The 13,287-nt window shown below is 43.6% G+C and overlaps 1 protein-coding gene across 1 annotated transcript in view; it reads right to left on the bottom strand.

Annotated features, from left to right (window-relative positions):
- LOC310657704 (putative N-acetyltransferase camello) overlaps positions 1-1,283 on the bottom strand; it is a 3,181-nt gene extending 1,898 nt beyond the window's left edge. The window contains exon 1 of the mRNA XM_083398810.1: positions 1,179-1,283. The gene's annotated coding sequence lies outside the window, so the exon portion shown is untranslated. The remainder of the gene's footprint in view (positions 1-1,178) is intronic.
- Between the last annotated feature and the right edge of the window lie 12,004 nt (positions 1,284-13,287).

The following is a 13,287-nucleotide window of genomic DNA, read 5'->3' as shown; positions in this document are numbered from 1 at the left end:
GGTATAAAAAGGTTGACTACCCCTGATCTAGATAGATGAATGGTCTTAATTAAGAAGTACCTCAAGCAAGTGCCAGCATTAGGGTGTGGTCCTACTGCTGGTTTTTTGTTTTGTTTTGTTGGCACAATCATCATTAGGTTATCCATGTTAATCCTGCAGTTCCCATTTGGAATAGCAACAAATCACATGAAGCTTACAGGTGAAAGATGTGCTGATGGACACCAGCTTGGGATAGCTTTAGAAGAGGACTGGACAAACTGAGGGAGCGCATAACCCCAACACTTTTTGCATTTTTTACTTTAGTCAGCTTGCTTTTAATTAATTCACATACCGCCCTTTACCCTTACCTCTCAGGGCAGTTTGCAACATAAAAACCCATTTTTAAAAAACACACACACCACAAAACACATAACAAGAGCAAGAACAAACCCCCCCCAATAATCCCCACTTCCCTTCCCACAAACACATTTAAAAGCAGAGCTGCCTTTTTTGTGTGTGTGTTGTCCATTTTTTAAAATAAAAAACCTGGTTTTAATATATGCATGCGTTGGCTTGCTTAAAATACTGCAAGTCATGCACAAGGTGTGGCTAATAACTATAATGCAATAACAAACAAATAAAATAGAAATAGTGATAGTAATAATAATATTATATAATGCGATTTTGGTTTTAAACGCAGTGTAAGGTAGTGTCTGTGGGAATATATTGTATTTAATTATGGGGTATCAGTGTTTTTAGGGGGCTAACCAGCCTGGGATAGCTGGCTTGTTGGTTTTTGAATGCCTGATGTAGATTTTTTTCAATTTCGTTGTTCTGTATGGGACAATGACAGTAAAGATTATCGTATCGTATAATAATAATAATAATAATAATAATAATGGCGGCAGCCAGGAAGGCTATGCTGTGTTTCCACTTTTGGAGTCGACGAAACTCCTCTGGGAATGGGAAGAGGGGGCAGCGCTGCTGCTGCTCTCAGGCCCTGCCTTTGGGGGGGGCTCCCCATTATTTTGGGGGTCCACCTGGCCGGCCACTGCATGGGCAGCGCTGGCTTCGCTGCCTGAGGGGCTCCCTCCGCCCTGACCCTCCAGGCGGCCTCCCTCGCCCACCCCAGAGGGCGACGGGCGTCCCCCCACCCCACACCCGTCGCCATGGCAACCCCCGCGGCCCCGCCGCCTCACCTTCTCCCCCGGCAGCGACGCCCCACGCCACCCTGCGCCTGGCGATGACGTCGCTTCCGGAGACGGGCCTCCCCGCACCACGTGATCTTAGGGGGCGGGGAAAAATACCCGACCACAGAACGGCGCGGGGAGACGGAGGCTTATAAGGAGGGGGAAGGGGAGGAGCCTCGTCTCTCCGCGCGGTGGGCGGGCTCTCTCGACTCCGTCGCCAATCAGCGCGCAATTGGGGGTGGGGAGGAAGGGCTCGGCCCTCTCTATGGTGGGAACCATAGAGTTTAAGAGACCTACTGTAGAATATATCTTTATATATGAAGTGTGCATATCTCTATCTATGTAGATATGAACTATAAATATATCTGGAAGTATACATACAAATATCTATGAGGATTTTTTAATGTATATATAACATATGTATATTGTGTGTTTATGAATATATATATATATATACTGTATATGTATATATACATATATATATATATATATGAAATATATTGTTGTTGTTGTTTAGTCGTTTAGTCGTATCCGACTCTTCGTGACCCCAAGGACCAGAGCACACCAGAGCATGAAATATCTGGTCCACCCCATGGATGTTTTTATATATGAAATATATAAATGCAAATATAGATTTGTCTGAAATGAGCTATAAATCTATATATATATATATATATATATATGTATATATGTAATATGTATATGTGTGTGTATATGTGATATAAATAACTTTGAAATATATAGATTCAGATATATAGTTCGTGTGTGTGTGTGTGTGTGTGTGTATATGTATGTGTGTGTGTGTTTTATATATATATATATATATATATATATAAACACACACACACATACATACACACAATATATGTTTGTGTGTGTGTGTATATAAAATACAGGATTGAAAGCAAGCTGAACATGCAGCACATATCTCTGTGTGTGTGTGTGTGAATGAAGTGTGTTTGTGAGCACACAAAATCTATTTAGGTGCCTTGGCAGGAAAGCCATGACTCCAGAGTAGACCTATAGAACCTAGTGGACTTTGAGCCGCAGTTGAAGGGGAACAGTTAGGGTTCCCCCCCCCCAAAACCCTAAAAACTGTTTGTGAATTCCCCCCCAGCCAGGCCTCGCCTTAAGCATTTTAAAACTGCATTTTCCTCTAAGACAAAAAGCATTAGCTAAGCATTCCGCCGCTTGCTGTAACTAAAAACTTACGGTCTTCAAATAAAAACATCTTGAAGGTCCCAGGCCACAGAGAGGTTAGGCTGGCCTCAACTAGAGCCAGGACTTTTTCGGCCGTGGCTCCGATCTGGTGGAACACTCTGTCACAAGAGACCAGGGCCCTGCAGGACTTAACATCTTTCCGCAGGGCCTGCAAGACAGAACTGTTCCACCAGGCCTTTGGCCAGGGCACAGCCTGACTCCCTCCATTGGCAATCTTCGCAGAGCTCTGGCCCAATGGTTGCCAGTGGCTTGAATTAATTAATTTTATAATGAATGATTTTAAAGTGTTGTTTGTACTGTAGCAGGAAACCCCCCCCCATCATTCAGTTTGTACAGACTTCACACACACTCACACTCACACACTACATACGCTACACTTCTGTTATAAATTCATAGAAAATCAACCATACATCAGATTTGCACCGTTCCACTTTTATTCTACTCCATATTTCAAGGACTAGCTAAGGGGGGTGCCCTGGTGACGGTCAGCCATAATCCCCTAAGCGAGCAGTCACATACCTGGCTACTGCACCTGGTGGGGCATGATAAGCGAGATAAGCATCCTGATGGGCTCAGGCTCATCTCATCATGGACACAATGGACTGCATACGGTTGTATATTCAGAGCAGACAGCAACAAAAGGACCATGGCCGGATTCCCCTCAGGGGGAAGGAAACTGCACCTTTTCTTTGTTATTCACAACTGGTTCATGGGAGGGGGAGAAAGGAGGAACCAGCCAGGTGACAAGACACTCAGGTTACCACCACAACTCCTCCCTCAACCCCTCCTTTCTGTAATGTATGCATGATGTTTCTGGGGGTGGGCTTGACCTAGAGGAGGGGAATTTCAAAAGTTTTTATAAGGTCTTGCACACCATTGTTCTGGGTCTTTCCTCTCTCCTGCGGGTGAGGGGAACACCCTGCTGCAACAGTACAATAAAGGCCAAGCCTACAGGCTGCTGATTTGCTCCAATTTACTCTGGTTGGTGTCTTTACTTTTTGTCCAAGGGAGCCCTCGGATTTTTCCTGCAACAGTTTGGCGACCATGCTCAGGGACACTTGGTCCTCCTGTGAAGGTGAGGGGGGAGATGGAAGGGATCAGGCGCCACTGGGCAACCTTAGCCCAGGGATCCTTTTTCCTCTCCCTGCCTCCTCTTTGCGGGCGGTAATCAATCGTCACCAAAAGCCCAACCAGGGGGAGCAAAGGCAAGGTCAAGCCGGCTAAAGAGAAAGGATCCCGGGATCCACGGGGGACATCTGCGAACGTGAGTATGGGTTTGAAGTAGACACATTGGGAGGGGGGGTGGTAAAAAGTACCCCACGACAGCCGGACTTTCCTATCTTTCCTTCTTATCTGCTATCAGACGCCACCTTTTCGGGGTCGTCCAGGGGCGTCCTTACTCTCCCGTCTTCCCTTTTCGGAGTCGTCCCGGGAAGCACGGTTCTTATCTGCTATCAGACGCTACCTTTTCGGGGTCGTCCAGGAGCGTCCTAAAAACCCCCCCCGTCTTCCCCCTCGGAGTCGTCCCGGGAAGCACGGTCCTTATCTGCTATCAGACGCTACCTTTTCGGGGTCGTCCAGGAGCGTCCTAATTCTCCCGGTTTCCCCCTCGGAGTCGTCCGGGGAAACACGGTTCTTATCTGCTATCAGACGCCACCTTTTCGGGGTCGTCCAGGGGCGTCCTAACCCCCATCCCCCTCTCCCGTTTTTCCCTTTCGGAGTCGGCCAGGGAATTGCGGATCTATACTGCACTTTCCTTTACAAATCTATCTCTCCCTCCCTCTTAAAACTCTCCTATAACCTCCGCAAATGAAGCTGCCCCTCCTGCCTGGCGACCTTTGTTAGGGATGACCCGGGCACGTGAGAACGCAAGGTCATTTGCTTCCTTTCCAAACCTTTAATTTTCCGGGACCCCGATCCGGCACTGCGCTGTGCAGATGTTCAGTAGGGAATCCCGAAATTAGTTTCGAGGTCAGGTAGGAGGCTGTTGTGGTTAATAGAGGGTAGTACATAAACTGGGGCCCCACACTAGGGTTAGTCTTGTGAACAGTACTGAAGTAGAATTTAAGAGACGTGGTTTTCCGGGTAGAAGAGACCCGTGGTTTCCAGGAGTGTTCCTGTGGTTTTCCGGGTGAGAGAGAGACCCGTGGTTTAAGTAGAATTTAAGAGACGTGGTTTTCCGGGTAGAAGAGACCCGTGGTTTCCAGGAGTGTTCCTGTGGTTTTCCGGGTGAGAGAGAGACCCGTGGTTTAAGTAGAATTTAAGAGACGTGGTTTTCCGGGTAGAAGAGACCCGTGGTTTCCAGGAGTGTTCCTGTGGTTTTCCGGGTAGAGAGACCCGTGGATTTCGAGGCTAATGCGGGTAGAGAGAGACCCGTGGTTTTCTAGACAAACTGCTTGTAGTTTACTGGTAGGCAGGGATTGCTTTAGCTGAAAGATAACTTGAATACTGGTAGAATATTCTCTCCCCCCCCCATTCTTTGTCCCTTTCTTGTACCCGTTCTTCTACCTCCTAGTGTAATCTACTGAGCAACCCCCCCTCAGTATTAGAGGGAAAATGGGAGCTCACTAGACACCCTGGCTGGACTCCTCCTGGCAACAAAGCTTCCATGAAGCTTTCTTGCCCCAGAGTGGATTCTGATACGCCCCTCCAGTTTAAAATAAAGGGGCAAAATGGTCTTTCCAAGTACAAAGTACAAGACCGTTGTAACTTTTAGTGGGTGGCTTAGGCCCACCACCTGGAACCCAGGGCACAGCAGCCACCTCAGGGATCCTTCAACAAAATCAGAGTGTGAACCCTTAGGGAGAGCTGAACACATCAAAATTGTGTTGTTAAACTATCATCTAAAGTTAGAACATGAAATCATGAACCTAATGGTGCTCAGAAGGCAGTAGATATAATAACAGCCCAGCCTGAGAGCCCACACATTAGAGATCTTAGTTTCTCTAAAATATATTTAGGAAAAAAAATGAATAAGAGATGTACTCAAAAATTTAGAAATATTTAAAGGGTTTGTGTTTACATTGGCTTCGGCATCCACAGACTGTTCTTAAATGCACATAGTTTTTAAATTGCCAGCTTGCTTCAAAATTTAAAATCTAAGGAAGCTAAGGAATGTTTGGCCTCATCAATCTTAAACAGGATAAATATATGTATATATATATATTAGAATGAAGTGTGCAAATGTTTGTTATTTGAGAGAGGCTCCAAAGAGTCTTCCTCTGAGTGGCTTGAGTGAGGAGTATGATTTGATTTAAGTTGATGGTAGATTATGTTTTGCTGCAACTTAGTCTATATCCGTGTTCCAATCTTTTTTATTCCAGCATTTTGAAATTTGCTGTGAAGACACAAATGTTTCTGCTGCAAAAGCCTAGTTGAGCACAATTGCTCTCTCAAGCTAAAATGCAGTGTATGTATTAGATTAAGCATATTCCTATGAAAGTATGGTGTTCCTTCTAAGAAAAATATCTGAGTCTAGTTTTAACTTTGATTTGGTTGGACAGAAGAGTTATTGTAAGGCTCCTGATATCAGTCTCTATAAGACTTCCTGGTCTCTTTTCTTAGAAAATGCTCCCCCTTGTTTCATTCTGTCTCATTCAGGTTTTTTTTTCTTCTTCTTACTTCTGTGCCAGGTAAATTTACTCCTGAGTAAGCTTCCTTTAAAGGAAACTGCAAAGGGGGGGGGCATAGATTAGGCTTACTATGCCTCTGCAAGTTCAGGAAAATTGTTCACTTTTGTATTCCTTTTAAATCAAATCTATGGCTGATTTAATTATTTGTGAGTGGTTATATCAATTGAATTAACTTTGCTTTATAAAAGATCCTCTCCCTATCTTAGGAAGAAAATGTTCACTTCAATCTTCCTTTAAAGATAATAACAGTCTAGGAACTTGCACTCTTTAGTCTAAGGAAGTAAACTCTCACTCAAACTAGCTTCAAGATCTGCTAAAAGGGTTCTGTATAAAGTTGGGTACCTTTATTTTCCTCTTCCTTAGTACATGGTAGGAGCATGGCTTATGGTCTCTTCAAACAGTTGTGTCTGTGTACATATGTATGTCTCTTTGGTAGTACAAATCTTGCTGTGAAAATCTTGCTATGAACCCTGCATTTTAGGGTTAGACTAGATGACCCCAGGGTCCCTTTCAACTTTCCCAATTTGTGGCTGTGTGGAGGGCCATGTGTCTGCAAGCATGTGATGAGTTGAAATTCAGCCCAACTTTGCTCTTCGTTTTTTAAAAAGGTGAGAGGTGAAAGCCGTGATGTTTTGAAGCAGAACTGGTGATATCAGGCATTTGAGTGATTACAGTGCTTATCATTTTGTCTATTATTTACAAAAATCAGACTTAAAAGTCTACTCAAAGTTTAAGCACATACAAATTCATATAATCAAGTAGAATGAGCCTTGACATATAGTCAGTAGCCTTCACCATCCTGTAAATAAAGGGCAGGAAAAATTTGTCTGCAAATGGTAAGGCTGAAATGACTGAGAATGTTAAACAAATCTTATAAATTCTGACTCTGGCCATTTTTTCCCATATATAAGGGCGTGGCATTGTTCTGCGAATGGCCAGAGGGATATTAGCCCTTTCCTGTACATAAAGGAAACAATCTCTTGCTTGGGCTGAAGGAAACATGATCCCTTAGAAAACTGCTAGCTTGGGTGAATACTTGAATTGCTGAGTTTCTCTTTTTTGTTTTAAAATCTAACCCTATTTTTTAAAATGTACTTCTTACCCTTCCCTTCCCTTATTCAAATGGTAATTTAGCCAAAAGATCCAACATTTTCAATAGTATAAAAGGTTTGCTGAGACATGAACTCTGCACATGCACAGAGGCTAGATCAGCTTGAAAGAAAGGGAGAGAGAGGAAGGAGGGGGAACTGTAGGAAGGGGGGAGAGGAGGTTTTTCCAGAGCTTCGGCTGCAGGGAGAAACTTATCCAAATTTCCTTATGTAAAACTTGGAACCATTGAGGGAAATCACCCTTAATGTGTCTTTTGCTCCAAAAGGGCTAAGTACTGGACCATCAAAAGTCAAGAGGTTGCCAAGTTTCAAATCTTAACATGCCAAATTCTTTTCACAGGTAAATTTAAAAGCACTCCCACTGACTTCTCACATGAAATAATTTTCCCTTTTAACAGGATATGTGAACCCCACTAACAAAGTGTTTGTCCCTTCCTTTCTCCCACAGCACAAATGATAACGAGGGGATGCAAACAGTGATTTAAATACTCTACAAAAAGTAATTCCATTTGTATTTCTTTTGTCTTTCTTCCCTTAAAGCCAAACAGTCACTGCATTTGTATTTCTTTTGTCTTCCCTTAAAGCCAAACAGTCAAACAAGTCTGAATCCCTGCTAGTTGATTTCCCTCTATCTCTTTGTGGCTTTGACACCTTTTTAGGTTACAAATAATCTGCTTTTCATTTATTAATCAGTTTTTCATTGGGTTGTTAGAATGCCAAAACAGATTACTTCAGGTTACTTCAGGTGTTTTTTTTTTTAAAAAATGTGTGTCTTAGCATTTATTTATTTTTGCTTCCTCATAGGTCATTGTGTGTGTGTGTGTGTTTTACTTTTGGGACATGTCCATCACACGTTGAAAGTCATTTTAAACCCTTTTCCATTGTTTTCCCACTTTTTCAATCCAGTAGTAATCTGTGTGGTTTTGATAATACCTTTGTATTATTTAATAATAATTCTTTTCTAAATCTGATGTTTTTGTGTCAAGTCTGTTTAGATCTGACTGGTAATCTAATTTTTTGCTTTCTTTTTTATTTTTTTAACCTTTCTTGTATTTTTACAGTTCTCTTTCTCTACATGTGGAGTAATTTTTTATTAAGTGAAAGAAAGCAAACAAACTTAGCAGATAATAACAGTAATTATATGGAAATGAGATAATAATATTAAAATGAGTAAAATGCTTAACATGCTAAGATTTTATTATTTGCAGCTAATAACTCAAGGAGATTTTCTTGGGGAGGGGCTTTTGCCCCTTCTTTTTCTAACTCTGTCTTTAAGTCCCCCCAAAACCCTGCCCCTCTCACAGGATGTCACTTCTACAGATGTGCAATGATGAAAAAGCAGCAACAACCCCTCAAACTCAGTTCTTCACCATCACAAGACCTGCAACAACAGACACCAGTTTTCAAAATGCCCACAGCTATCTCTTGAAAAGGATATAGACTGAGGGGGGAGGGGAGCTGACAAAGGGGGGAGGAGTTGAATTCTAAGGACATTGTCTCACTTTTGAACCTTAAGACTGTGCTCCAGGATTGAGAAGATCACAATTGTGTCAAGATATGCAACTGATATTTAATTAGTTTGTTTTGTATTATGTGTTCTTATGTAGGAAATTTGAAATGTGTCTTGACAGTGTGATTTCCACAAAGGGGGGCAATTTTTGTCTGTAATTGTTTTTATGTTTAATGTCTTATTGCTTACACACCAATGGAGAATTCTCATGCATTTTATACTTTCTAATAGCTCACGCTATTGTGTAGTCCAATGTTTAGATCAATTTATAACCACATTTCATAGTTCCATCTAGCGCTCTGCCAACTTTCCCTATCCATTTTAAAATGTGCTGAACTTTGTTTTGCCTAGGACAAGCTTCTGGATCCATAAAACACAAGATACATGAAGGTGGATATGCTTTGGTTTAGCAGGAGTGATCCCTTATAGAGTTAAATTGACTTATTTGGACAAATGCCCTTTTCAAGAATGGTTTTCTTTTAACAGTTTGTTTTGAAAAGTTGAGAACCATGGGGCAAGATAAATTCAAATTGGACTCAGTTTAAATTGGACAAGTGTATCCAGGCTGCAATTAGCTTTTTGGTCCTTAAAGTGCAAGTGAGCAACTTCCCATGACTGCAAGACCAGAGCCCATAATAATAAAATACCATAGAATGGCCAAGGCAAAGACATTTCTCTCATGACGTGTCCAAACCGGCCATGCAACATGGTTAATATGAAAGCCCTAAGTGGATTCACCAGGGATTGCCACGCCTGTAGCACTATGCCCGGTGTGAGACCACAGAAGAGCTAGCTTGACACCTGGGAAACACACAAAAATGGCGGGGGACAAAGGAAACTGCATTTTTCAGTCGTTACTGGACCTTCCTGCTAAATGTAAAGCATAGACCACTATTGAGAAAACATTTCTTCCAAGATGCTAGAATACCACAAGTAACTGAGCAACAAAATATTAATTTTACGTGATATCCTATGTCTAACTATGCACTGTTACACCGTTACATTTCTATGCAAAGAAGCATGACCTCCAAGTCCCTTTCAGGCTCACATGGACACACGCATCTGGGACGGAGAATAGCAGGTTAATATTTACCACCTTAAATTGTGCGGAGAAAAGGATTGCAAAGTAGCCACCTTTGCAATCTTATCTCCGAAGGGGGGAACTGTAGCAGGAAACCCCCCCCCCCATCATTCAGTTTGTACAGACTTCACACACACTCACACTCACACACTACATACGCTACACTTCTGTTATAAATTCATAGAAAATCAACCATACATCAGATTTGCACCGTTCCACTTTTATTCTACTCCATATTTCAAGGACTAGCTAAGGGGGGTGCCCTGGTGACGGTCAGCCATAATCCCCTAAGCGAGCAGTCACATACCTGGCTACTGCACCTGGTGGGGCATGATAAGCGAGATAAGCATCCTGATGGGCTCAGGCTCATCTCATCATGGACACAATGGACTGCATACGGTTGTATATTCAGAGCAGACAGCAACAAAAGGACCATGGCCGGATTCCCCTCAGGGGGAAGGAAACTGCACCTTTTCTTTGTTATTCACAACTGGTTCATGGGAGGGGGAGAAAGGAGGAACCAGCCAGGTGACAAGACACTCAGGTTACCACCACAACTCCTCCCTCAACCCCTCCTTTCTGTAATGTATGCATGATGTTTCTGGGGGTGGGCTTGACCTAGAGGAGGGGAATTTCAAAAGTTTTTATAAGGTCTTGCACACCATTGTTCTGGGTCTTTCCTCTCTCCTGCGGGTGAGGGGAACACCCTGCTGCAACAGTACAATAAAGGCCAAGCCTACAGGCTGCTGATTTGCTCCAATTTACTCTGGTTGGTGTCTTTACTTTTTGTCCAAGGGAGCCCTCGGATTTTTCCTGCAACAGTACTGTTTTATTGTTGTTAGCCGCCCTGAGCCCGGCTTCGGCTGGGGAGGGCGGGATATAAATAAAATTTATTATTATTATTATTATTATTAAAAAAGATTGCAACAAGGTAGAGAACAGAGCCCATTGTCTTCTCAGGCCTTTCTCAGAGCCTTTGGCCTTGCTAAGAACCACATTGCAACTTGCTTTCTGTCCGGGAACCATGCCAAAGCACAAGAATGAAACAACTGGAACACACTGAAACCCTCTCACCCCCTTTCTGGGAAGGGTCCAAAAATGGTCCCAACACAGGAGCTTTCTGTTCATGCTCAGAGGAACTCATGGGCAGGACTCTTGAAGAAGGGGGAGGGAACTGGAAGGGGATATAAAAACTATGTGCAATGGCTGTGAACTTCTTGCTTGTTTTGTGACTTATCACACTTGCTCCTCTGCCCACCCAGGTCAAAACTCTTTCTCTGGATTTAACCCCTTGATGTCGTTTGGCTCCTTTTGTCTCTGCTCGGGTGCAACATTTTTCCTACCCATGGTTTAAAGGGCCTAGAAAGGCTACACAGCCATGGTGAGCTCGGTGTCCCATTCATCTCAACATTCATCTGCTCCAAGAAGGAGGAAGGTTTTACTCAGGTGTTGATTTAGCAGGGCATATAGTGGGATGAAGAGCTCCCTCTTTCGCCTCCCTCAGCTCCCTCACCTGTCACCCTTAAATCCTTTCTTGTGAGGCCCAAACACCATCTTCTTCAAGCCCTACCTTAAGGGCACCCCTGGGCACCCTTACCTGAACTTGGCAGATTTACATCTGAGTAGACCAGCGCAGGAGGAGACTGCATGGCCAGGGTATAAACTATTATTTGCATTGCTGCTCTTTGAAATATCCGGTCATTTCTGTAGTTCCCCCTCTCCCCATTCAAAGTACTCTTTGAAGTCCTTGTTGTTTTTTGTTGTTTTTTAAAATGTATTTTTCTTAATTTTATTGGTTTACAAAACTGAAGGAAGGTGAGGACAGGTGACCTCACCTAGGCCCAAAGTCACCCCCCACCAAAGCAGGCTCAAAGCTTCTCAAAATCATTTTCTCAGCAGCTAAGCATCAGAAACATTCCGCTCTGCTGTAACAAAGGTAGAGAACAGTCCATTGTTTCTCAGGCCTTTCTCATGCCTTCTGGCCTTGCTAAAGAACCACATTGCAGCTTGCTTTCTGTCCGGGAACCATGCCAAAGCACAAGAATGAAACAACTGGAACACACTGAAACCCCCTCACCCCCTATCCTGCCAAGAGTCCACAATAGTTCCAAGACAGCTTTCTGTACATGCTCAGGGGAACACATCATGGGGCAGGACTCCTGAGGGGGGAGAAAGGAGGAGGGAACTGGAAAGGGGTATATATGCTTGTGCACATGACTGTGAACTCGTGCATGCTTTTGTGGACTATCACACTTGCTCCTTCTACCAGTTCATGGATGGTAGAAATAAAACCTTTTTTCTCTGAAACTATTCCTTGAGTGTCTGTTGACTCCCACTTCCCTTTCCCAGGCGCAATATTTTTCCCACCCGAGGGCAAAGCCTCATAAGGCTACAAAACTACTGTATGTGCAATGTCTCTCTCTCATTTTCCCCCCTCCAAGAAACATTTTTTACAGGTCAGTTTCATTTGTTGAGACATTAGGAAGTTTTTATGTCCGTTACTTAAGTTGCTTTTATTCTGCTTTTAAAAAGAAAAAGCAAAAGGGGGGAAAAGCCAAATGTGGAGAAGACCAACTGCGGAAAAGAATGACAGCTTGGAGAAAGGATTGCAGTTTGGAGAAGACTTAAGCAGCAGGAATCCCCAGAGGCTCTTCCTTCTGCCAGGCATCACATTTCCCCCAGTTTCGCTTGTGGTAAGGACCCCCAGCCTGAGTCTCTTGCATGTGTGAATATCCCCCATCCTTGGTTTGTGTGTGCGTTGGGGTTAATCCTGCCAGGCAGAATAATTCCTTCACTCCAGCTTCTATTCCACTTTTGCAGGGTGGCTCTTCATTAGAAAGAAAACGGCCCTGATGTCGCATTTGGTTGGGAAACATCGTTTCAAGCCATTAATTTTGATCCAGTTTTAAAAATCTTGGTATCCTTGTATTCGCTTATGCAAAGAAAAGATCCTGCACTGCGTGTCTCAGGCCTGATCGATCAACTTTGGCAGACGCAGCAAGGCTGTTGTTTAAAGAGAAAGTAAGCAGAGAAGCAACTCCACACGAGGAGGCAGGCTTTGGAAGGTTAAATAGCAAAAGGTTTATTTGGTAAAACGCTCTGTCGGAATGCCACTTGACTCGCAAGGGCACGTCAATGCCAGCATTTTCGTTTTAAACAGTTCTCTCAAAGTGAGGCTCCACTTTCCCAAATGCCCCTGCGAGGCAAGGACAACCACTCACCCACCCACCAGCCTGGGGAAACCAAGGCTATGGACCACAGCATGTTCTGGTCAGGGCCTGCCTGTCAGAGCCAGCGTCACATGCCATTGGTTTGCCTGGGTGTCGAGGAAATACCCATCCATCTGCAGCCCTTGTATGCAAGAAAATGACTCAGGTGATAGAGAAAATTCTCAGGGAGAAATATCTGCCTGCATCCTTCACTTTCCTAACTTTGCCTATGGGGGCTGCCATTTTCATGGGTTGCCCAACTGAGTCGCTGAGCAGAGATGAGTCGGAAGGCTTGGTGGTCTCTGTTTCGAAACACAGAATGATAGAATTCTAGAGTTGGAAGGGACCATTAGAGT

Source organism: Podarcis tiliguerta, assembly GCF_965153285.1.
Source record: "Podarcis tiliguerta genome assembly, chromosome: 9".
NCBI classification, from domain to species: Eukaryota; Metazoa; Chordata; class Lepidosauria; order Squamata; family Lacertidae; genus Podarcis; species Podarcis tiliguerta.
The sequence above is the reverse complement of the archived record's forward strand: the minus strand, read 5'-3'. Positions and strand labels throughout refer to the sequence as shown.